Raw genomic sequence first — 24,000 nt, forward strand, 5'->3', positions numbered from 1 at the left:
AGGGACAGTAGGAATCTCGTTAATCCATTCATGCGCGTCACTAATTAGATGACGAGGCATTTGGCTACCTTAAGAGAGTCATAGTTACTCCCGCCGTTGACCCGCGCTTACTTGAATTTCTTCACTTTGACATTCAGAGCACTGGGCAGAAATCACATTGTGTCAACACCCGCTAGGGCCATCACAATGCTTTGTTTTAATTAGACAGTCGGATTCCCCAAGTCCGTGCCAGTTCTGAATTGATTGTTAATTGATAATCGTTATAATTAATAAGAACTAATTGGTTTAACCCAATTAGTATTCTTAAAAATTTTAGCAAGAAAGTTCCACAATTGGCTACGTAACTAAACTATCCGGGGAACAAGTAACTAACATAAATGCTAGAAACTCTATTTACCCAGAACGAGCACATAAACCATGTTATTGTTTCCCAATCAAGCCCGACTATCTCAATCTTCAGAGCCAATCCTTATCCCGAAGTTACGGATCTAATTTGCCGACTTCCCTTACCTACATTATTCTATCGACTAGAGACTCTTCACCTTGGAGACCAGCTGCGGATATTGGTACGGCCTGTTGAGAAGTTTGCGTGTCCCCACCATAAATTTTCAAGGTCCGAGGAGAAAATATCGACACAACAGTATATGTCATGCTCTTCTAGCCCATCTACCATATCTCTCTGCGAAAGACTTCCATGGTAGTACGGCTATAAAACAGAAAGAAAACTCTTCCGATATCTCTCGACGGCTTCTTTATGGTCGTTCCTGTTGCCAGGATGAGCACGAGGCCCATATTTAATAACAAACGGATACTCAACAGGTTACGGAATTGGAACCGTATTCCCTTTCGTTCAAAATTATTCAAGTATATTAATTTAGCTAGATTTTATATAATATATATATTTGTTTGGCATTTGTATTTTACTTGAAAATTTTCGGCTTTCGCCTTGAACTTAGGACCGACTAACTCGTGATCAACCACTGTTCACACGAAACCCTTCTCCACTTCAGTCCTCCAAGGTCTCATTCGATTATTTGCTACTACCACCAAGATCTGTACCAATGGCAGCTCCATGCAGGCTTACGCCAAACACTTCTACGCATACCATTGTACCTTCCTACTCACTAAAGTTTCAAAATTTATATTACAAGTAATATAAATCATCTACTTTAGCGGTAATGTATAGGTATACAACTTAAGCGCCATCCATTTTAAGGGCTAGTTGCTTCGGCAGGTGAGTTGTTACACACTCCTTAGCGGATTTCGACTTCCATGATCACCGTCCTGCTGTTTTAAGCAACCAACGCCTTTCATGGTATCTGCATGAGTTGTTAATTTGGGCACCGTAACATTACGTTTGGTTCATCCCACAGCGCCAGTTCTGCTTACCAAAAGTGGCCCACTGGGCACATTATATCATAACCTTGAACTTCATATCAAGAAAGTTAAGGTTCTTACCCATTTAAAGTTTGAGAATAGGTTAAGATCGTTTCGACCCTAAGGCCTCTAATCATTCGCTTTACCAGATAAGATTATTTTATATAATATTAAAATGCACCAGCTATCCTGAGGGAAACTTCGGAAGGAACCAGCTACTAGATGGTTCGATTGGTCTTTCGCCCCTATACTCAATTCTGACAATCGATTTGCACGTCAGAACTGTTTCGGTCTTCCATCAGGGTTTCCCCTGACTTCAACCTGATCAAGTATAGTTCACCATCTTTCGGGTCACAGCATATATGCTCAAGGTACGTTCCAGTTAGAGGCATAAATAATATAAATATCATTATACATAACTATATAGAACGCCCCGGGATTGTGTTAATTAGCTATAATAGTTAAAAAACTAATCCCATTATTAGTCAAGTTAATTACGCTATTAGGTTTATATCCCAATAACTTGCACATATGTTAGACTCCTTGGTCCGTGTTTCAAGACGGGTCCCGAAGGTATCCTGAATCTTTCGCATTGTTAATCCTACAAGTGCATATAATAAACACAAAAATCAATGATAATTATGCCATTATATAATTCCGAAAAATTAACGCACTGTATTCATATAAATCTATCAGCACTTTATCAAATTAATAACATTTATTCTGTGTTAAAATGCAAGCAAATTAATTTGAATAAACTATAAGTTATATTTTATGATAAATTTGGTATGCTAATAGATTACAATGTCCTTATATGGAAAAAATGCACACTATTATCATAATATTGTTTAAATATTACAATTCTAATGATGAATTTTCCATAACGGATATTCAGGTTCATCGGGCTTAACCTCTAAGCAGTTTCACGTACTGTTTAACTCTCTATTCAGAGTTCTTTTCAACTTTCCCTCACGGTACTTGTTTACTATCGGTCTCATGGTTATATTTAGTTTTAGATGGAGTTTACCACCCACTTAGTGCTGCACTATCAAGCAACACGACTCTTTGGAAACATCATCTAGTAATCATTAACGTTATACGGGCCTGGCACCCTCTATGGGTAAATGGCCTCATTTAAGAAGGACTTAAATCGTTAATTTCTCATACTAGAATATTGACGCTCCATACACTGCATCTCACATTTGCCATATAGACAAAGTGACTTAGTGCTGAACTGATTTCTTTTCGCTCGCCGCTACTAAGAAAATCCTTGTTAGTTTCTTTTCCTCCCCTAATTAATATGCTTAAATTCAGGGGGTAGTCCCATATGAGTTGAGGTTGTGTATAACTTTTATATGCAATTAATTCTTTATATATAATGATAAAACATTTTATTAAATTCGTTATATTAATAATATCTGTATATAAATGGCATTTGTTTGATTTAACGAATCAACGAAGAACAATAATATTGTCAACGGTTTTCTATTTTCTAATCATTAATAAGAGACAATTCTAGATAAATTTTTATGCTAGACATTTCTCAGTATCATTTGATTGAAAAAGAAAATATTTCTCTTCGTTTTTCACATTCAAATTATTTACTAATGTGAGATAATGTTTTTCATATATTTTTTAATATTATGAATAAAATAATTAAATTATTATTATCCAATAATATACCATATGCTTATAAAATTTCATTATAAAATTTGTATAAGCAACTTAATTAGCATAGTCTTACAACCCTCAACCATATGTAGTCCAAGCAGCACTATAAAATTAATTAAAGTACATAACAGCATGGACTGCGATATGCGTTCAAAATGTCGATGTTCATGTGTCCTGCAGTTCACACGATGACGCACAGTTTGCTGCGTTCTTCATCGACCCATGAGCCGAGTGATCCACCGCTTAGAGTTTTATAAATTGGTTTCTTAATTTTGTCAAATATGTTTTTATTGAAAGAAATTAAAAATACACCATTTTACTGGCATATATCAATTCCTTCAATAAATTTATTTTTATACCTAAAACGAATGCTGCGAAATGTCTTAGTTTTATATAACCAATATATATCAAAGTATTTCTTTTTAAATTGCATTTATTGTAAATAAATATATATATATATATATATTAATACTTTTTTAGCGATATAAATTGAAATTTATATAAAACATTAACCTGTATAAAACCAGGTACAACATTGTACATTTTAGGTTGTTGCATTATCCAATGTATGCGCATAACTGAGATGAACAATACATATCGCAACGCGTGTATATTATGGTCCATATACACACAGTATTTTAATTGTGTTTATATACAATAATAATTTAATATTATTATTTTAATAATTCGATTTGCTTGTTCGAATTTTTATTTGTTTGTTTTGGCTGCTTATTATTTCTCTCATATGTATTAAATACAATATATAATTTTAATATTTGCATTATTTCGATTTGCTTGTTCGAAATTTCATTTGATCTATAATAGATCTCATATACATTTTGGCAATTCATATTTTATTTGTAATACTATAATGTATTTATTATAATATAAACAAATATTTTATTAACGGTAAGGATATACAATAATAATTTAATATTATTATTTTAATAATTCGATTTGCTTGTTCGAATTTTTATTTGTTTGCTTTGGCTGCTTATTATTTCTCTCATATGTATTAAATACAATATATAATTTTAATATTTGCATTATTTCGATTTGCTTGTTCGAAATTTTATTTGATCTATATTAGATCTCATATACATTTTGGCAATTCATATTTTATTTGTATTATTATAATGTATTTATTATAATATAAACAAATATTTTATTAACGGTAAGGATATACAATAATAATTTAATATTATTATTTTAATAATTCGATTTGCTTGTTCGAATTTTTATTTGTTTGCTTTGGCTGCTTATTAATTTCTCTCATATGTATTAAATACAATATATAATTTTAATATTTGCATTATTTCGATTTGCTTGTTCGAAATTTCATTTGATCTATAATAGATCTCATATACATTTTGGCAATTCATATTTTATTTGTAATACTATAATGTATTTATTATAATATAAACAAATATTTTATTAACGGTAAGGATATACAATAATAATTTAATATTATTATTTTAATAATTCGATTTGCTTGTTCGAATTTTTATTTGTTTGCTTTGGCTGCTTATTATTTCTCTCATATGTATTAAATACAATATATAATTTTAATATTTGCATTATTTCGATTTGCTTGTTCGAAATTTTATTTGATCTATATTAGATCTCATATACATTTTGGCAATTCATATTTTATTTGTATTATTATAATGTATTTATTATAATATAAACAAATATTTTATTAACGGTAAGGATATACAATAATAATTTAATATTATTATTTTAATAATTCGATTTGCTTGTTCGAATTTTTATTTGTTTGCTTTGGCTGCTTATTAATTTCTCTCATATGTATTAAATACAATATATAATTTTAATATTTGCATTATTTCGATTTGCTTGTTCGAAATTTCATTTGATCTATAATAGATCTCATATACATTTTGGCAATTCATATTTTATTTGTAATACTATAATGTATTTATTATAATATAAACAAATATTTTATTAACGGTAAGGATATTAAAACATTAATGATCCTTCCGCAGGTTCACCTACGGAAACCTTGTTACGACTTTTACTTCCTCTAAATAATCAAGTTCGGTCAACTTTTGCGAAACAACCGTAACACGCAAGGCGTCACAGTGATCACGTCCGGAGACCTCACTAAATAATTCAATCGGTAGTAGCGACGGGCGGTGTGTACAAAGGGCAGGGACGTAATCAATGCGAGTTAATGACTCACACTTACTGGGAATTCCAAGTTCATGTGAACAGTTTCAGTTCACAATCCCAAGCATGAAAGTGGTTCAGCGGTTTACCCGGACCTCTCGGTCTAGGAAATACACGTTGATACTTTCATTGTAGCGCGCGTGCAGCCCAGGACATCTAAGGGCATCACAGACCTGTTATTGCTCAATCTCATTATTGCTAGACGCAATTTGTCCATTTAAGAAGCTAGTGTCCTTATAATGGGACAAACCAACAGGTACGGCTCCACTTATATAAACACATTCAAACACAATAAACATTTTACTGCCACCATGAATGAAGGCTATATAAGCTTCAACACCATAATCCTGAAGATATCTATTTAATATATTTGAGTCTCGTTCGTTATCGGAATTAACCAGACAAATCACTCCACGAACTAAGAACGGCCATGCACCACCACCCATAGATTCGAGAAAGAGCTATCAATCTGTCTTACACACTTATGTTCGGACCTGGTAAGTTTTCCCGTGTTGAGTCAAATTAAGCCGCAGGCTCCACTCCTGGTGGTGCCCTTCCGTCAATTCCTTTAAGTTTCAGCTTTGCAACCATACTTCCCCCGGAGCCCAAAAGCTTTGGTTTCCCGGGAAGCGACTGAGAGAGCCATAAAAGTAGCTACACCCAATTGCTAGCTGGCATCGTTTATGGTTAGAACTAGGGCGGTATCTGATCGCCTTCGAACCTCTAACTTTCGTTCTTGATTAATGAAAACATCTTTGGCAAATGCTTTCGCTTAAGTTAGTCTTACGACGGTCCAAGAATTTCACCTCTCGCGTCGTAATACTAATGCCCCCAAACTGCTTCTATTAATCATTACCTCTTGATCTGAAAACCAATGAAAGCAGAACAGAGGTCTTATTTCATTATCCCATGCACAGAATATTCAGGCATTTGAAGCCTGCTTTAAGCACTCTAATTTGTTCAAAGTAATTGTACCGGCCCACAATAACACTCGTTTAAGAGCACTAATGCAGGTTTTTAAATAGGAGGAACATATGAAAAAATACAAGTATCTAAGCACATGTAAGAACTCCACCGGTAATACGCTTACATACATAAAGGTATAGTACTAACCACAATTGTAAGTTGTACTACCCGTATGAAGCACAAGTTCAACTACGAACGTTTTAACCGCAACAACTTTAATATACGCTATTGGAGCTGGAATTACCGCGGCTGCTGGCACCAGACTTGCCCTCCAATTGGTCCTTGTTAAAGGATTTAAAGTGTACTCATTCCAATTACAGGGCCTCGGATATGAGTCCTGTATTGTTATTTTTCGTCACTACCTCCCCGAGCTGGGAGTGGGTAATTTACGCGCCTGCTGCCTTCCTTAGATGTGGTAGCCGTTTCTCAGGCTCCCTCTCCGGAATCGAACCCTGATTCCCCGTTACCCGTTGCAACCATGGTAGTCCTAGATACTACCATCAAAAGTTGATAGGGCAGACATTTGAAAGATCTGTCGTCGGTACAAGACCATACGATCTGCATGTTATCTAGAGTTCAACCAATATAACGATCTTGCGATCGCTTGGTTTTAGCCTAATAAAAGCACATGTTCCATAAGGTTCATGTTTTAATTGCATGTATTAGCTCTAGAATTACCACAGTTATCCAAGTAACTGTTAACGATCTAAGGAACCATAACTGATATAATGAGCCTTTTGCGGTTTCACTTTTAATTCGTGTGTACTTAGACATGCATGGCTTAATCTTTGAGACAAGCATATAACTACTGGCAGGATCAACCAGAATAATGTTTTTATTCATATTTCATTCATATTTTTTGAATAGAAATTAGCAATATATATGTTGTTATAGATTTTATTTCTATCGAATACGGCCATTTTTATATAGCATTCGTATACGTTTGTTTTCCAATTTATACTTGTTTCGCCACTAATAATAACAAGTTTTTATTGATGTCAAAAAGAATCATATTCTTTATAAACACAATATTTATTTTTCATATATTTTCTTTATATATGCACATTTCATTCTAAAATATCATTTTTGTTCGACATACATAATATATTGTATCCACACATGTACAATTTTTGTTTAACCAATATAAGATATTGAGTTAATCATTTGTATTTTGACGATAAATTTAAAATTTATCTATATATATCCATATAAGTCTCTGGTAATATATAAAATAGAACCGAGTGTATATATATAATTATTACTACTATATTTATTTCTTAAATAATATATACTTATATATTATTTATATATATACTCTTTATTATATATTATATAATTTCTTAAATAACTCTCTTAATAGCTATTTTTTATTATCAACAATATAAGTTGATATTAATATTGAAAATGTATTCATAATTACATTTTTATATTTCTTTGGTAGACTTTTATGTACTATTATTATTTAATAATACACATATAATATAAATCATGTTAGCCTACCTCCTAAAATTAACGATAAAATTCGGAAACAATTTGTTATTCTATGTACAATAGAAACTTGGCCTTTGTTTCAACGTTATTATCTTTGGGCTTAAAATATTAACCGCGGAGCCAAGTCTCGTATTCAAATAAATGAATAAAGAAACAAATTTGACGGATAATATCTTCTCTACTGACATATGTCAATAGCAGACGGCCGGCCCATTGACCATCCTATAGTAGTTTTTGGACACGCTGTCTCCCATTCGGGTATATTCAATTTACTTTGCCACTCACCCATATAGTGTTCTCTTATATAATAAGACAACGCACTTTTATATTCATTATATGGATATATTGCCTTCCTCATATTTGCCACACCACCTATAGTAGTTTTTGGACACGCTGTCTCCCATTCGGGTATATTCAATTTACTTTGCCACTCACCCATATAGTGTTCTCTTATATAATAAGAAAACGCACTTTTATTTTCATTATATGGATATATTGCCTTCCTCATATTTGCCACACCACCTATAGTAGTTTTTGGACACGCTGTCTCCCATTCGGGTATATTCAATTTACTTTGCCACTCACCCATATAGTGTTCTCTTATATAATAAGAAAACGCACTTTTATTTTCATTATATGGATATATTGCCTTCCTCATATTTGCCACACCACCTATAGTAGTTTTTGGACACGCTGTCTCCCATTCGGGTATATTCAATTCTCTTTGCCACTCACCCTTATAGTATTCTCTTATTTAATAAGAATACTAAAATACTTCTCATATTATAGATGTAATCTATTAACTTCTCAATATCCATACGGTTTATGTATGGTATTGACAAAATCCTATGCATTTGCATAAGATTTATTTTGCCACAATTTATAGTACTAGTGCCGCCCTCACTAGGTATAAATATCTCATTTCGCTAGTAGTGTATGGGCAAATTCTACTAGCTATTCTCATAAATATGTCACTTATATGCCATATCTATACAATTCATGCACTTTTATATGTATATTTGCTATATTATACATTATTATGCCTTATAGGTATTATACCTATAAGCCACATCCATACGATTGCTTAATATAAATATATGTATAATTTTTTATACATATTTTTTTTTTATTTATGTATGGTTTTTTATTCATATCCATATACTGTATTCACTTTTATATGGATATGATTGGCGTTTTATATAGTATTGACAAAATCATAAGTTTGACCAATACGAGGAGAGGTCCGCCAACGACCACCTCCCTATAGGTGTTTTTGGACACGCTGTCTCCCATTCGACTGCTTACTATACTAGGGGCTACCCGCTCCGTATGATATTCTCTCATATAACAAGAGAATGCAAGAAATATTCGTATTTTATGAATATAATCCATTTATTTTTCAATATCCATACGTTTTACTTAGTTTTTTGTACGGTATTGACAAAATCCTATGCATTTGCATAAGATTTATTTTGCCACAATTTATAGTACTAGTGCCGCCCTCACTAGGTATAAATATCTCATTTCGCTAGTAGTGTATGGGCAAATTCTACTAGCTATTCTCATAAATATGTCACTTATATGCCATATCTATACAATTCATGCACTTTTATATGTATATTTGCTATATTATACATTATTATGCCTTATAGGTATTATACCTATAAGCCACATCCATACGATTGCTTAATATAAATATATGTATAATTTTTTATACATATTTTTTTTTTATTTTTGTATGGTTTTTTATTCATATCCATATACTGTATTCAATTTTATATGGATATGATTGGCGTTTTATATAGTATTGACAAAATCATAAGTTTGACCAATACGAGGAGAGGTCCGCCAACGACCACCTCCCTATAGGTGTTTTTGGACACGCTGTCTCCCATTCGACTGCTTACTATACTAGGGGCTACCCGCTCCGTATGATATTCTCTCATATAACAAGAGAATGCAAGAAATATTCGTATTTTATGAATATAATCCATTTATTTTTCAATATCCATACGTTTTACTTAGTTTTTTGTACGGTATTGACAAAATCCTATGCATTTGCATAAGATTTATTTTGCCACAATTTATAGTACTAGTGCCGCCCTCACTAGGTATAAATATCTCATTTCGCTAGTAGTGTATGGGCAAATTCTACTAGCTATTCTCATAAATATGTCACTTATATGCCATATCTATACAATTCATGCACTTTTATATGTATATTTGCTATATTATACATTATTATGCCTTATAGGTATTATACCTATAAGCCACATCCATACGATTGCTTAATATAAATATATGTATAATTTTTTATACATATTTTTTTTTATTTATGTATGGTTTTTTATTCATATCCATATACTGTATTCACTTTTATATGGATATGATTGGCGTTTTATATAGTATTGACAAAATCATAAGTTTGACCAATACGAGGAGAGGTCCGCCAACGACCACCTCCCTATAGGTGTTTTTGGACACGCTGTCTCCCATTCGACTGCTTACTATACTAGGGGCTACCCGCTCCGTATGATATTCTCTCATATAACAAGAGAATGCAAGAAATATTCGTATTTTATGAATATAATCCATTTATTTTTCAATATCCATACGTTTTACTTAGTTTTTTGTACGGTATTGACAAAATCCTATGCATTTGCATAAGATTTATTTTGCCACAATTTATAGTACTAGTGCCGCCCTCACTAGGTATAAATATCTCATTTCGCTAGTAGTGTATGGGCAAATTCTACTAGCTATTCTCATAAATATGTCACTTATATGCCATATCTATACAATTCATGCACTTTTATATGTATATTTGCTATATTATACATTATTATGCCTTATAGGTATTATACCTATAAGCCACATCCATACGATTGCTTAATATAAATATATGTATAATTTTTTATACATATTTTTTTTTATTTATGTATGGTTTTTTATTCATATCCATATACTGTATTCACTTTTATATGGATATGATTGGCGTTTTATATAGTATTGACAAAATCATAAGTTTGACCAATACGAGGAGAGGTCCGCCAACGACCACCTCCCTATAGGTGTTTTTGGACACGCTGTCTCCCATTCGACTGCTTACTATACTAGGGGCTGCCCGCTCCGTATGATATTCTCTCGTATAACAAGAGAATGCAAGAAATATTCGTATTTTATGAATATAATCCATTTATTTTTCAATATCCATACGTTTTACTTAGTTTTTTGTACGGTATTGACAAAATCCTATGCATTTGCATAAGATTTATTTTGCCACAATTTATAGTACTAGTGCCGCCCTCACTAGGTATAAATATCTCATTTCGCTAGTAGTGTATGGGCAAATTCTACTAGCTATTCTCATAAATGCCTTCTTTATGCCATATCTATACAATTTATGCACTTTTATATGTATATTTGCTAATATTATACATTATTATGCCTTATAGGTATTATACCTATAAGCCATATACATACGATTTCATTTTTTTATTTATATATGGTTTTGTATTTATAACCATATACCGTATTTACTTTTATAAGGATATGATTGGCGTTTTATATAGTATTGACAAAATTATAAGTTTGACAAACACTTTTTTAAGTCTTTTAGTTAAAATTGTCATTTTTAATTGACTATCTAAACACTAGATATATTTGCACATGGAGCAAAGAGTATAAAAATTGGTCGCGTCACTAATAATATCGCGATACATTTTTACTACCATCAAAATACCACATACGTTTATATGTCCTCTTTATTTAATTTGGTTTCTAAACCTCAGGAATAGTTTTAATTATATGTGCGCTCTAAGTTGAATGAATTTCTTGAATCTCTTTACTTGAATTTCTAAGACTTAAAAATATTTATAAATAGATGTCCTATTGCATAATATTTTTTTATCGCTTCACTTATAAAATAACGATCCTGCCTTTCTACCTTTGAATAAACATTCATATAAACATGGAGAAAAAAACGTTCGCGTCACTAACAGTATGTGACGATAAAATTTTGCTAACATTAAAAGGAACATATTTTTATATGTCAACTCTTAGTTGAATTGGTCTATTGCTTAAGATTCTAGACCTTAGGAATATTTTTATATTATATGTTTGCCAATCTTCGCGTCACTAAAAAGATGACGATTCATATTGTTATTATTAGATGGTCGAGTTGTACTTATATTGATATGTTAATCAAATTGGTCTCTTACTTGAAAATCTAGACCTTAGGAATATTTTTATATTATATGTTTGCCAATCTTCGCGTCACTAATAAGATGACGATTCATATTATTATTAGATGGTCGAGTTGTACTTATATTGATATGTTAATCAAATTGGTCTCTTACTTGAAAATCTAGACCTTAGGAATATTTTTATATTATATGTTTGCCAATCTTCGCGTCACTAATAAGATGACGATTCATATTATTATTAGATGGTCGAGTTGTACTTATATTGATATGTTAATCAAATTGGTCTCTTACTTGAAAATCTAGACCTTAGGAATATTTTTATATTATATGTTTGCCAATCTTCGCGTCACTAATAAGATGACGATTCATATTGTTATTATTAGATGGTCGAGTTGTACTTATATTGATATGTTAATCAAATTGGTCTCTTACTTGAAAATCTAGACCTTAGGAATATTTTTATATTATATGTTTGCCAATCTTCGCGTCACTAATAAGATGACGATTCATATTGTTATTATTAGATGGTCGAGTTGTACTTATATTGATATGTTAATCAAATTGGTCTCTTACTTGAAAATCTAGACCTTAGGAATATTTTTATATTATATGTTTGCCAATCTTCGCGTCACTAATAAGATGACGATTCATATTGTTATTATTAGATGGTCGAGTTGTACTTATATTGATATGTTAATCAAATTGGTCTCTTACTTGAAAATCTAGACCTTAGGAATGTAATATATAAAGGATTAAAAATTCGCCACAAAGCCAAGCAAACAATCAATGCATACAAATAGATTGTTGGTTGAACTTTATATAAGAAGTTCAACACAACAAATAAATTATGCAATTTTATTATCGAATCATCAAGCAAAGGATAAGCTTCAGTGGATCGCAGTATGGCAGCTGCTCAACCACTTACAACACCTTGCCTGTTACAAAAGTCGTTTACAATTGATTCTAGGCTTTGTCATTGTATTAAATAATGCTTTTATATGTAACTAGCGCGGCATCAGGTGATCAAAGATCCTCCCAATTTACTATGTTACAAATTACATTGGCATCACATCCATTGTCGTTTAAAAAGTAAATTATAAACTTTAAATGGTTTAGAAGCCATACAATGCAAATTGCCCCTTATTTATCATTGCAGTCCAGCACGGATACGACCTTAGAGGCGTTCAGGCATAATCCAACGGACGTAGCGTCATACCACTGTTCGCTCGAACAAGTATTGTGCCATTGGTCCGTACCTGCGGTTCCTCTCGTACTACGCAGGAATGCTGTCGCAACAACGTTTTGTCATTAGTAGGGTAAAACTAACCTGTCTCACGACGGTCTAAACCCAGCTCACGTTCCCTTGCATGGGTGAACAATCCAACGCTTGGTGAATTTTGCTTCACAATGATAGGAAGAGCCGACATCGAAGGATCAAAAAGCGACGTCGCTATGAACGCTTGGCCGCCACAAGCCAGTTATCCCTATGGTAACTTTTCTGACACCTCTTGTTAAAAACTCTTTAAACCAAAAGGATCGATAGGCCGAGCTTTTGCTGTCCCTGTGTGTACTGAACACCGAGATCAAGTCAGCATTTGCCCTTTTGCTCTATGTGTGGTTTCTGTCCGCACTGAGCTGGCCTTGGGACACCTCCGTTATTATTTGAGAGATGTACCGCCCCAGTCAAACTCCCTACCTGGCAATGTCCTTGAATTGGATCATACCTGAGTAATTGGAGTTATACCAAATTTTCAAATCAAAAATACATAAATGCACCGTTTTATTAAAGAATTTGTTTGCGATTATATAACAAACTCGTGATACTTTGATCAAGAAGCTTGCATCAAAACCCAATACCATAAGATATAATAAATATATCCGTATAATGGCTAGGAAATGATACACGTTCCATTTAATCAAGTAAGTAAGGAAACAATAAGAGTAGTGGTATTTCATTGGCGATACCAAACCGAGGTCTAATATCTCCCACTTATTCTACACCTCTTATGTCTCCTTACACTGCCAGATTAGAGTCAAGCTCAAAAGGGTCTTCTTTCCCCGCTAATTATTCCAAGCCCGTTCCCTTGGCTGTGGTTTCGCTAGATAGTAGATAGGGACAGTAGGAATCTCGTTAATCCATTCATGCGCGTCACTAATTAGATGACGAGGCATTTGGCTACCTTAAGAGAGTCATAGTTACTCCCGCCGTTGACCCGCGCTTACTTGAATTTCTTCACTTTGACATTCAGAGCACTGGGCAGAAATCACATTGTGTCAACACCCGCTAGGGCCATCACAATGCTTTGTTTTAATTAGACAGTCGGATTCCCCAAGTCCGTGCCAGTTCTGAATTGATTGTTAATTGATAATCGTTATAATTAATAAGAACTAATTGGTTTAACCCAATTAGTATTCTTAAAAATTTTAGCAAGAAAGTTCCACAATTGGCTACGTAACTAAACTATCCGGGGAACAAGTAACTAACATAAATGCTAGAAACTCTATTTACCCAGAACGAGCACATAAACCATGTTATTGTTTCCCAATCAAGCCCGACTATCTCAATCTTCAGAGCCAATCCTTATCCCGAAGTTACGGATCTAATTTGCCGACTTCCCTTACCTACATTATTCTATCGACTAGAGACTCTTCACCTTGGAGACCAGCTGCGGATATTGGTACGGCCTGTTGAGAAGTTTGCGTGTCCCCACCATAAATTTTCAAGGTCCGAGGAGAAAATATCGACACAACAGTATATGTCATGCTCTTCTAGCCCATCTACCATATCTCTCTGCGAAAGACTTCCATGGTAGTACGGCTATAAAACAGAAAAGAAAACTCTTCCGATATCTCTCGACGGCTTCTTTATGGTCGTTCCTGTTGCCAGGATGAGCACGAGGCCCATATTTAATAACAAACGGATACTCAACAGGTTACGGAATTGGAACCGTATTCCCTTTCGTTCAAAATTATTCAAGTATATTAATTTAGCTAGATTTTATATAATATATATATTTGTTTGGCATTTGTATTTTACTTGAAAATTTTCGGCTTTCGCCTTGAACTTAGGACCGACTAACTCGTGATCAACCACTGTTCACACGAAACCCTTCTCCACTTCAGTCCTCCAAGGTCTCATTCGATTATTTGCTACTACCACCAAGATCTGTACCAATGGCAGCTCCATGCAGGCTTACGCCAAACACTTCTACGCATACCATTGTACCTTCCTACTCACTAAAGTTTCAAAATTTATATTACAAGTAATATAAATCATCTACTTTAGCGGTAATGTATAGGTATACAACTTAAGCGCCATCCATTTTAAGGGCTAGTTGCTTCGGCAGGTGAGTTGTTACACACTCCTTAGCGGATTTCGACTTCCATGATCACCGTCCTGCTGTTTTAAGCAACCAACGCCTTTCATGGTATCTGCATGAGTTGTTAATTTGGGCACCGTAACATTACGTTTGGTTCATCCCACAGCGCCAGTTCTGCTTACCAAAAGTGGCCCACTGGGCACATTATATCATAACCTTGAACTTCATATCAAGAAAGTTAAGGTTCTTACCCATTTAAAGTTTGAGAATAGGTTAAGATCGTTTCGACCCTAAGGCCTCTAATCATTCGCTTTACCAGATAAGATTATTTTATATAATATTAAAATGCACCAGCTATCCTGAGGGAAACTTCGGAAGGAACCAGCTACTAGATGGTTCGATTGGTCTTTCGCCCCTATACTCAATTCTGACAATCGATTTGCACGTCAGAACTGTTTCGGTCTTCCATCAGGGTTTCCCCTGACTTCAACCTGATCAAGTATAGTTCACCATCTTTCGGGTCACAGCATATATGCTCAAGGTACGTTCCAGTTAGAGGCATAAATAATATAAATATCATTATACATAACTATATAGAACGCCCCGGGATTGTGTTAATTAGCTATAAATAGTTAAAAAACTAATCCCATTATTAGTCAAGTTAATTACGCTATTAGGTTTATATCCCAATAACTTGCACATATGTTAGACTCCTTGGTCCGTGTTTCAAGACGGGTCCCGAAGGTATCCTGAATCTTTCGCATTGTTAATCCTACAAGTGCATATAATAAACACAAAAATCAATGATAATTATGCCATTATATAATTCCGAAAAATTAACGCACTGTATTCATATAAATCTATCAGCACTTTATCAAATTAATAACATTTATTCTGTGTTAAAATGCAAGCAAATTAATTTGAATAAACTATAAGTTATATTTTATGATAAATTTGGTATGCTAATAGATTACAATGTCCTTATATGGAAAAAATGCACACTATTATCATAATATTGTTTAAATATTACAATTCTAATGATGAATTTTCCATAACGGATATTCAGGTTCATCGGGCTTAACCTCTAAGCAGTTTCACGTACTGTTTAACTCTCTATTCAGAGTTCTTTTCAACTTTCCCTCACGGTACTTGTTTACTATCGGTCTCATGGTTATATTTAGTTTTAGATGGAGTTTACCACCCACTTAGTGCTGCACTATCAAGCAACACGACTCTTTGGAAACATCATCTAGTAATCATTAACGTTATACGGGCCTGGCACCCTCTATGGGTAAATGGCCTCATTTAAGAAGGACTTAAATCGTTAATTTCTCATACTAGAATATTGACGCTCCATACACTGCATCTCACATTTGCCATATAGACAAAGTGACTTAGTGCTGAACTGATTTCTTTTCGCTCGCCGCTACTAAGAAAATCCTTGTTAGTTTCTTTTCCTCCCCTAATTAATATGCTTAAATTCAGGGGGTAGTCCCATATGAGTTGAGGTTGTGTATAACTTTTATATGCAATTAATTCTTTATATATAATGATAAAACATTTTATTAAATTCGTTATATTAATAATATCTGTATATAAATGGCATTTGTTTGATTTAACGAATCAACGAAGAACAATAATATTGTCAACGGTTTTCTATTTTCTAATCATTAATAAGAGACAATTCTAGATAAATTTTTATGCTAGACATTTCTCAGTATCATTTGATTGAAAAAGAAAATATTTCTCTTCGTTTTTCACATTCAAATTATTTACTAATGTGAGATAATGTTTTTCATATATTTTTTAATATTATGAATAAAATAATTAAATTATTATTATCCAATAATATACCATATGCTTATAAAATTTCATTATAAAATTTGTATAAGCAACTTAATTAGCATAGTCTTACAACCCTCAACCATATGTAGTCCAAGCAGCACTATAAAATTAATTAAAGTACATAACAGCATGGACTGCGATATGCGTTCAAAATGTCGATGTTCATGTGTCCTGCAGTTCACACGATGACGCACAGTTTGCTGCGTTCTTCATCGACCCATGAGCCGAGTGATCCACCGCTTAGAGTTTTATAAATTGGTTTCTTAATTTTGTCAAATATGTTTTTATTGAAAGAAATTAAAAATACACCATTTTACTGGCATATATCAATTCCTTCAATAAATTTATTTTTATACCTAAAACGAATGCTGCGAAATGTCTTAGTTTTATATAACCAATATATATCAAAGTATTTCTTTTTAAATTGCATTTATTGTAAATAAATATATATATATATATATATTAATACTTTTTTAGCGATATAAATTGAAATTTATATAAAACATTAACCTGTATAAAACCAGGTACAACATTGTACATTTTAGGTTGTTGCATTATCCAATGTATGCGCATAACTGAGATGAACAATACATATCGCAACGCGTGTATATTATGGTCCATATACACACAGTATTTTAATTGTGTTTATATACAATAATAATTTAATATTATTATTTTAATAATTCGATTTGCTTGTTCGAATTTTTATTTGTTTGTTTTGGCTGCTTATTATTTCTCTCATATGTATTAAATACAATATATAATTTTAATATTTGCATTATTTCGATTTGCTTGTTCGAAATTTCATTTGATCTATATTAGATCATATACATTTTGGCAATTCATATTTTATTTGTATTACTATAATGTATTTATTATAATATAAACAAATATTTTATTAACGGTAAGGATATACAATAATAATTTAATATTATTATTTTAATAATTCGATTTGCTTGTTCGAATTTTTATTTGTTTGCTTTGGCTGCTTATTAATTTCTCTCATATGTATTAAATACAATATATAATTTTAATATTTGCATTATTTCGATTTGCTTGTTCGAAATTTCATTTGATCTATAATAGATCTCATATACATTTTGGCAATTCATATTTTATTTGTAATACTATAATGTATTTATTATAATATAAACAAATATTTTATTAACGGTAAGGATATACAATAATAATTTAATATTATTATTTTAATAATTCGATTTGCTTGTTCGAATTTTTATTTGTTTGCTTTGGCTGCTTATTATTTCTCTCATATGTATTAAATACAATATATAATTTTAATATTTGCATTATTTCGATTTGCTTGTTCGAAATTTTATTTGATCTATATTAGATCTCATATACATTTTGGCAATTCATATTTTATTTGTATTATTATAATGTATTTATTATAATATAAACAAATATTTTATTAACGGTAAGGATATACAATAATAATTTAATATTATTATTTTAATAATTCGATTTGCTTGTTCGAATTTTTATTTGTTTGCTTTGGCTGCTTATTAATTTCTCTCATATGTATTAAATACAATATATAATTTTAATATTTGCATTATTTCGATTTGCTTGTTCGAAATTTCATTTGATCTATAATAGATCTCATATACATTTTGGCAATTCATATTTTATTTGTAATACTATAATGTATTTATTATAATATAAACAAATATTTTATTAACGGTAAGGATATTAAAACATTAATGATCCTTCCGCAGGTTCACCTACGGAAACCTTGTTACGACTTTTACTTCCTCTAAATAATCAAGTTCGGTCAACTTTTGCGAAACAACCGTAACACGCAAGGCGTCACAGTGATCACGTCCGGAGACCTCACTAAATAATTCAATCGGTAGTAGCGACGGGCGGTGTGTACAAAGGGCAGGGACGTAATCAATGCGAGTTAATGACTCACACTTACTGGGAATTCCAAGTTCATGTGAACAGTTTCAGTTCACAATCCCAAGCATGAAAGTGGTTCAGCGGTTTACCCGGACCTCTCGGTCTAGGAAATACACGTTGATACTTTCATTGTAGCGCGCGTGCAGCCCAGGACATCTAAGGGCATCACAGACCTGTTATTGCTCAATCTCATTATTGCTAGACGCAATTTGTCCATTTAAGAAGCTAGTGTCCTTATAATGGGACAAACCAACAGGTACGGCTCCACTTATATAAACACATTCAAACACAATAAACATTTTACTGCCACCATGAATGAAGGCTATATAAGCTTCAACACCATAATCCTGAAGATATCTATTTAATATATTTGAGTCTCGTTCGTTATCGGAATTAACCAGACAAATCACTCCACGAACTAAGAACGGCCATGCACCACCACCCATAGATTCGAGAAAGAGCTATCAATCTGTCTTACACACTTATGTTCGGACCTGGTAAGTTTTCCCGTGTTGAGTCAAATTAAGCCGCAGGCTCCACTCCTGGTGGTGCCCTTCCGTCAATTCCTTTAAGTTTCAGCTTTGCAACCATACTTCCCCCGGAGCCCAAAAGCTTTGGTTTCCCGGGAAGCGACTGAGAGAGCCATAAAAGTAGCTACACCCAATTGCTAGCTGGCATCGTTTATGGTTAGAACTAGGGCGGTATCTGATCGCCTTCGAACCTCTAACTTTCGTTCTTGATTAATGAAAACATCTTTGGCAAATGCTTTCGCTTAAGTTAGTCTTACGACGGTCCAAGAATTTCACCTCTCGCGTCGTAATACTAATGCCCCCAAACTGCTTCTATTAATCATTACCTCTTGATCTGAAAACCAATGAAAGCAGAACAGAGGTCTTATTTCATTATCCCATGCACAGAATATTCAGGCATTTGAAGCCTGCTTTAAGCACTCTAATTTGTTCAAAGTAATTGTACCGGCCCACAATAACACTCGTTTAAGAGCACTAATGCAGGTTTTTAAATAGGAGGAACATATGAAAAAATACAAGTATCTAAGCACATGTAAGAACTCCACCGGTAATACGCTTACATACATAAAGGTATAGTACTAACCACAATTGTAAGTTGTACTACCCGTATGAAGCACAAGTTCAACTACGAACGTTTTAACCGCAACAACTTTAATATACGCTATTGGAGCTGGAATTACCGCGGCTGCTGGCACCAGACTTGCCCTCCAATTGGTCCTTGTTAAAGGATTTAAAGTGTACTCATTCCAATTACAGGGCCTCGGATATGAGTCCTGTATTGTTATTTTTCGTCACTACCTCCCCGAGCTGGGAGTGGGTAATTTACGCGCCTGCTGCCTTCCTTAGATGTGGTAGCCGTTTCTCAGGCTCCCTCTCCGGAATCGAACCCTGATTCCCCGTTACCCGTTGCAACCATGGTAGTCCTAGATACTACCATCAAAAGTTGATAGGGCAGACATTTGAAAGATCTGTCGTCGGTACAAGACCATACGATCTGCATGTTATCTAGAGTTCAACCAATATAACGATCTTGCGATCGCTTGGTTTTAGCCTAATAAAAGCACATGTTCCATAAGGTTCATGTTTTAATTGCATGTATTAGCTCTAGAATTACCACAGTTATCCAAGTAACTGTTAACGATCTAAGGAACCATAACTGATATAATGAGCCTTTTGCGGTTTCACTTTTAATTCGTGTGTACTTAGACATGCATGGCTTAATCTTTGAGACAAGCATATAACTACTGGCAGGATCAACCAGAATAATGTTTTTATTCATATTTCATTCATATTTTTTGAATAGAAATTAGCAATATATATGTTGTTATAGATTTTATTTCTATCGAATACGGCCATTTTTATATAGCATTCGTATACGTTTGTTTTCCAATTTATACTTGTTTCGCCACTAATAATAACAAGTTTTTATTGATGTCAAAAAGAATCATATTCTTTATAAACACAATATTTATTTTTCATATATTTTCTTTATATATGCACATTTCATTCTAAAATATCATTTTTGTTCGACATACATAATATATTGTATCCACACATGTACAATTTTTGTTTAACCAATATAAGATATTGAGTTAATCATTTGTATTTTGACGATAAATTTAAAATTTATCTATATATATCCATATAAGTCTCTGGTAATATATAAAATAGAACCGAGTGTATATATATAATTATTACTACTATATTTATTTCTTAAATAATATATACTTATATATTATTTATATATATACTCTTTATTATATATTATATAATTTCTTAAATAACTCTCTTAATAGCTATTTTTTATTATCAACAATATAAGTTGATATTAATATTGAAAATGTATTCATAATTACATTTTTATATTTCTTTGGTAGACTTTTATGTACTATTATTATTTAATAATACACATATAATATAAATCATGTTAGCCTACCTCCTAAAATTAACGATAAAATTCGGAAACAATTTGTTATTCTATGTACAATAGAAACTTGGCCTTTGTTTCAACGTTATTATCTTTGGGCTTAAAATATTAACCGCGGAGCCAAGTCTCGTATTCAAATAAATGAATAAAGAAACAAATTTGACGGATAATATCTTCTCTACTGACATATGTCAATAGCAGACGGCCGGCCCATTGACCATCCTATAGTAGTTTTTGGACACGCTGTCTCCCATTCGGGTATATTCAATTTACTTTGCCACTCACCCATATAGTGTTCTCTTATATAATAAGACAACGCACTTTTATATTCATTATATGGATATATTGCCTTCCTCATATTTGCCACACCACCTATAGTAGTTTTTGGACACGCTGTCTCCCATTCGGGTATATTCAATTTACTTTGCCACTCACCCATATAGTGTTCTCTTATATAATAAGAAAACGCACTTTTATTTTCATTATATGGATATATTGCCTTCCTCATATTTGCCACACCACCTATAGTAGTTTTTGGACACGCTGTCTCCCATTCGGGTATATTCAATTTACTTTGCCACTCACCCATATAGTGTTCTCTTATATAATAAGAAAACGCACTTTTATTTTCATTATATGGATATATTGCCTTCCTCATATTTGCCACACCACCTATAGTAGTTTTTGGACACGCTGTCTCCCATTCGGGTATATTCAATTCTCTTTGCCACTCACCCTTATAGTATTCTCTTATTTAATAAGAATACTAAAATACTTCTCATATTATAGATGTAATCTATTAACTTCTCAATATCCATACGGTTTATGTATGGTATTGACAAAATCCTATGCATTTGCATAAGATTTATTTTGCCACAATTTATAGTACTAGTGCCGCCCTCACTAGGTATAAATATCTCATTTCGCTAGTAGTGTATGGGCAAATTCTACTAGCTATTCTCATAAATATGTCACTTATATGCCATATCTATACAATTCATGCACTTTTATATGTATATTTGCTATATTATACATTATTATGCCTTATAGGTATTATACCTATAAGCCACATCCATACGATTGCTTAATATAAATATATGTATAATTTTTTATACATATTTTTTTTTTATTTATGTATGGTTTTTTATTCATATCCATATACTGTATTCACTTTTATATGGATATGATTGGCGTTTTATATAGTATTGACAAAATCATAAGTTTGACCAATACGAGGAGAGGTCCGCCAACGACCACCTCCCTATAGGTGTTTTTGGACACGCTGTCTCCCATTCGACTGCTTACTATACTAGGGGCTACCCGCTCCGTATGATATTCTCTCATATAACAAGAGAATGCAAGAAATATTCGTATTTTATGAATATAATCCATTTATTTTTCAATATCCATACGTTTTACTTAGTTTTTTGTACGGTATTGACAAAATCCTATGCATTTGCATAAGATTTATTTTGCCACAATTTATAGTACTAGTGCCGCCCTCACTAGGTATAAATATCTCATTTCGCTAGTAGTGTATGGGGAAATTCTACTAGCTATTCTCATAAATATGTCACTTATATGCCATATCTATACAATTCATGCACTTTTATATGTATATTTGCTATATTATACATTATTATGCCTTATAGGTATTATACCTATAAGCCACATCCATACGATTGCTTAATATAAATATATGTATAATTTTTTATACATATTTTTTTTTTATTTTTGTATGGTTTTTTATTCATATCCATATACTATATTCACTTTTATATGGATATGATTGGCGTTTTATATAGTATTGACAAAATCATAAGTTTGACCAATACGAGGAGAGGTCCGCCAACGACCACCTCCCTATAGGTGTTTTTGGACACGCTGTCTCCCATTCGACTGCTTACTATACTAGGGGCTACCCGCTCCGTATGATATTCTCTCATATAACAAGAGAATGCAAGAAATATTCGTATTTTATGAATATAATCCATTTATTTTTCAATATCCATACGTTTTACTTAGTTTTTTGTACGGTATTGACAAAATCCTATGCATTTGCATAAGATTTATTTTGCCACAATTTATAGTACTAGTGCCGCCCTCACTAGGTATAAATATCTCATTTCGCTAGTAGTGTATGGGCAAATTCTACTAGCTATTCTCATAAATATGTCACTTATATGCCATATCTATACAATTCATGCACTTTTATATGTATATTTGCTATATTATACATTATTATGCCTTATAGGTATTATACCTATAAGCCACATCCATACGATTGCTTAATATAAATATATGTATAATTTTTTATACATATTTTTTTTTATTTATGTATGGTTTTTTATTCATATCCATATACTGTATTCACTTTTATATGGATATGATTGGCGTTTTATATAGTATTGACAAAATCATAAGTTTGACCAATACGAGGAGAGGTCCGCCAACGACCACCTCCCTATAGGTGTTTTTGGACACGCTGTCTCCCATTCGACTGCTTACTATACTAGGGGCTGCCCGCTCCGTATGATATTCTCTCGTATAACAAGAGA

The 24,000-nt window shown here is 32.7% G+C and overlaps 5 non-coding genes and 1 pseudogene across 5 annotated transcripts; all 6 read right to left on the minus strand.

Annotated features, from left to right (window-relative positions):
* LOC127012320 (large subunit ribosomal RNA) lies at positions 1 to 2,718 on the minus strand (annotated as a pseudogene; the record flags this gene model as incomplete).
* Positions 2,719 to 3,120: 402 nt separating this feature from the next.
* Positions 3,121 to 3,299, minus strand: LOC127012313 (5.8S ribosomal RNA). Its single transcript, XR_007765815.1, has one exon. It is a non-coding gene; the product is annotated as a 5.8S ribosomal RNA (ribosomal RNA).
* Positions 3,300 to 5,037: 1,738 nt separating this feature from the next.
* LOC127012324 (small subunit ribosomal RNA) lies at positions 5,038 to 7,032 on the minus strand. Its single transcript, XR_007765825.1, has one exon. It is a non-coding gene; the product is annotated as a small subunit ribosomal RNA (ribosomal RNA).
* A 5,729-nt stretch (positions 7,033 to 12,761) lies between these two features.
* Positions 12,762 to 16,732, minus strand: LOC127012317 (large subunit ribosomal RNA). The gene has a single exon (XR_007765819.1). It is a non-coding gene; the product is annotated as a large subunit ribosomal RNA (ribosomal RNA).
* A 402-nt stretch (positions 16,733 to 17,134) lies between these two features.
* LOC127012321 (5.8S ribosomal RNA) lies at positions 17,135 to 17,313 on the minus strand. The gene has a single exon (XR_007765822.1). It is a non-coding gene; the product is annotated as a 5.8S ribosomal RNA (ribosomal RNA).
* A 1,471-nt stretch (positions 17,314 to 18,784) lies between these two features.
* Positions 18,785 to 20,779, minus strand: LOC127012314 (small subunit ribosomal RNA). The gene has a single exon (XR_007765816.1). It is a non-coding gene; the product is annotated as a small subunit ribosomal RNA (ribosomal RNA).
* Positions 20,780 to 24,000: the final 3,221 nt, after the last annotated feature.

The sequence above is a fragment of the Drosophila biarmipes genome, unplaced genomic scaffold (genome assembly GCF_025231255.1).
Source record: "Drosophila biarmipes strain raj3 unplaced genomic scaffold, RU_DBia_V1.1 ptg000050l, whole genome shotgun sequence".
NCBI classification, from domain to species: domain Eukaryota; kingdom Metazoa; phylum Arthropoda; class Insecta; order Diptera; family Drosophilidae; genus Drosophila; species Drosophila biarmipes.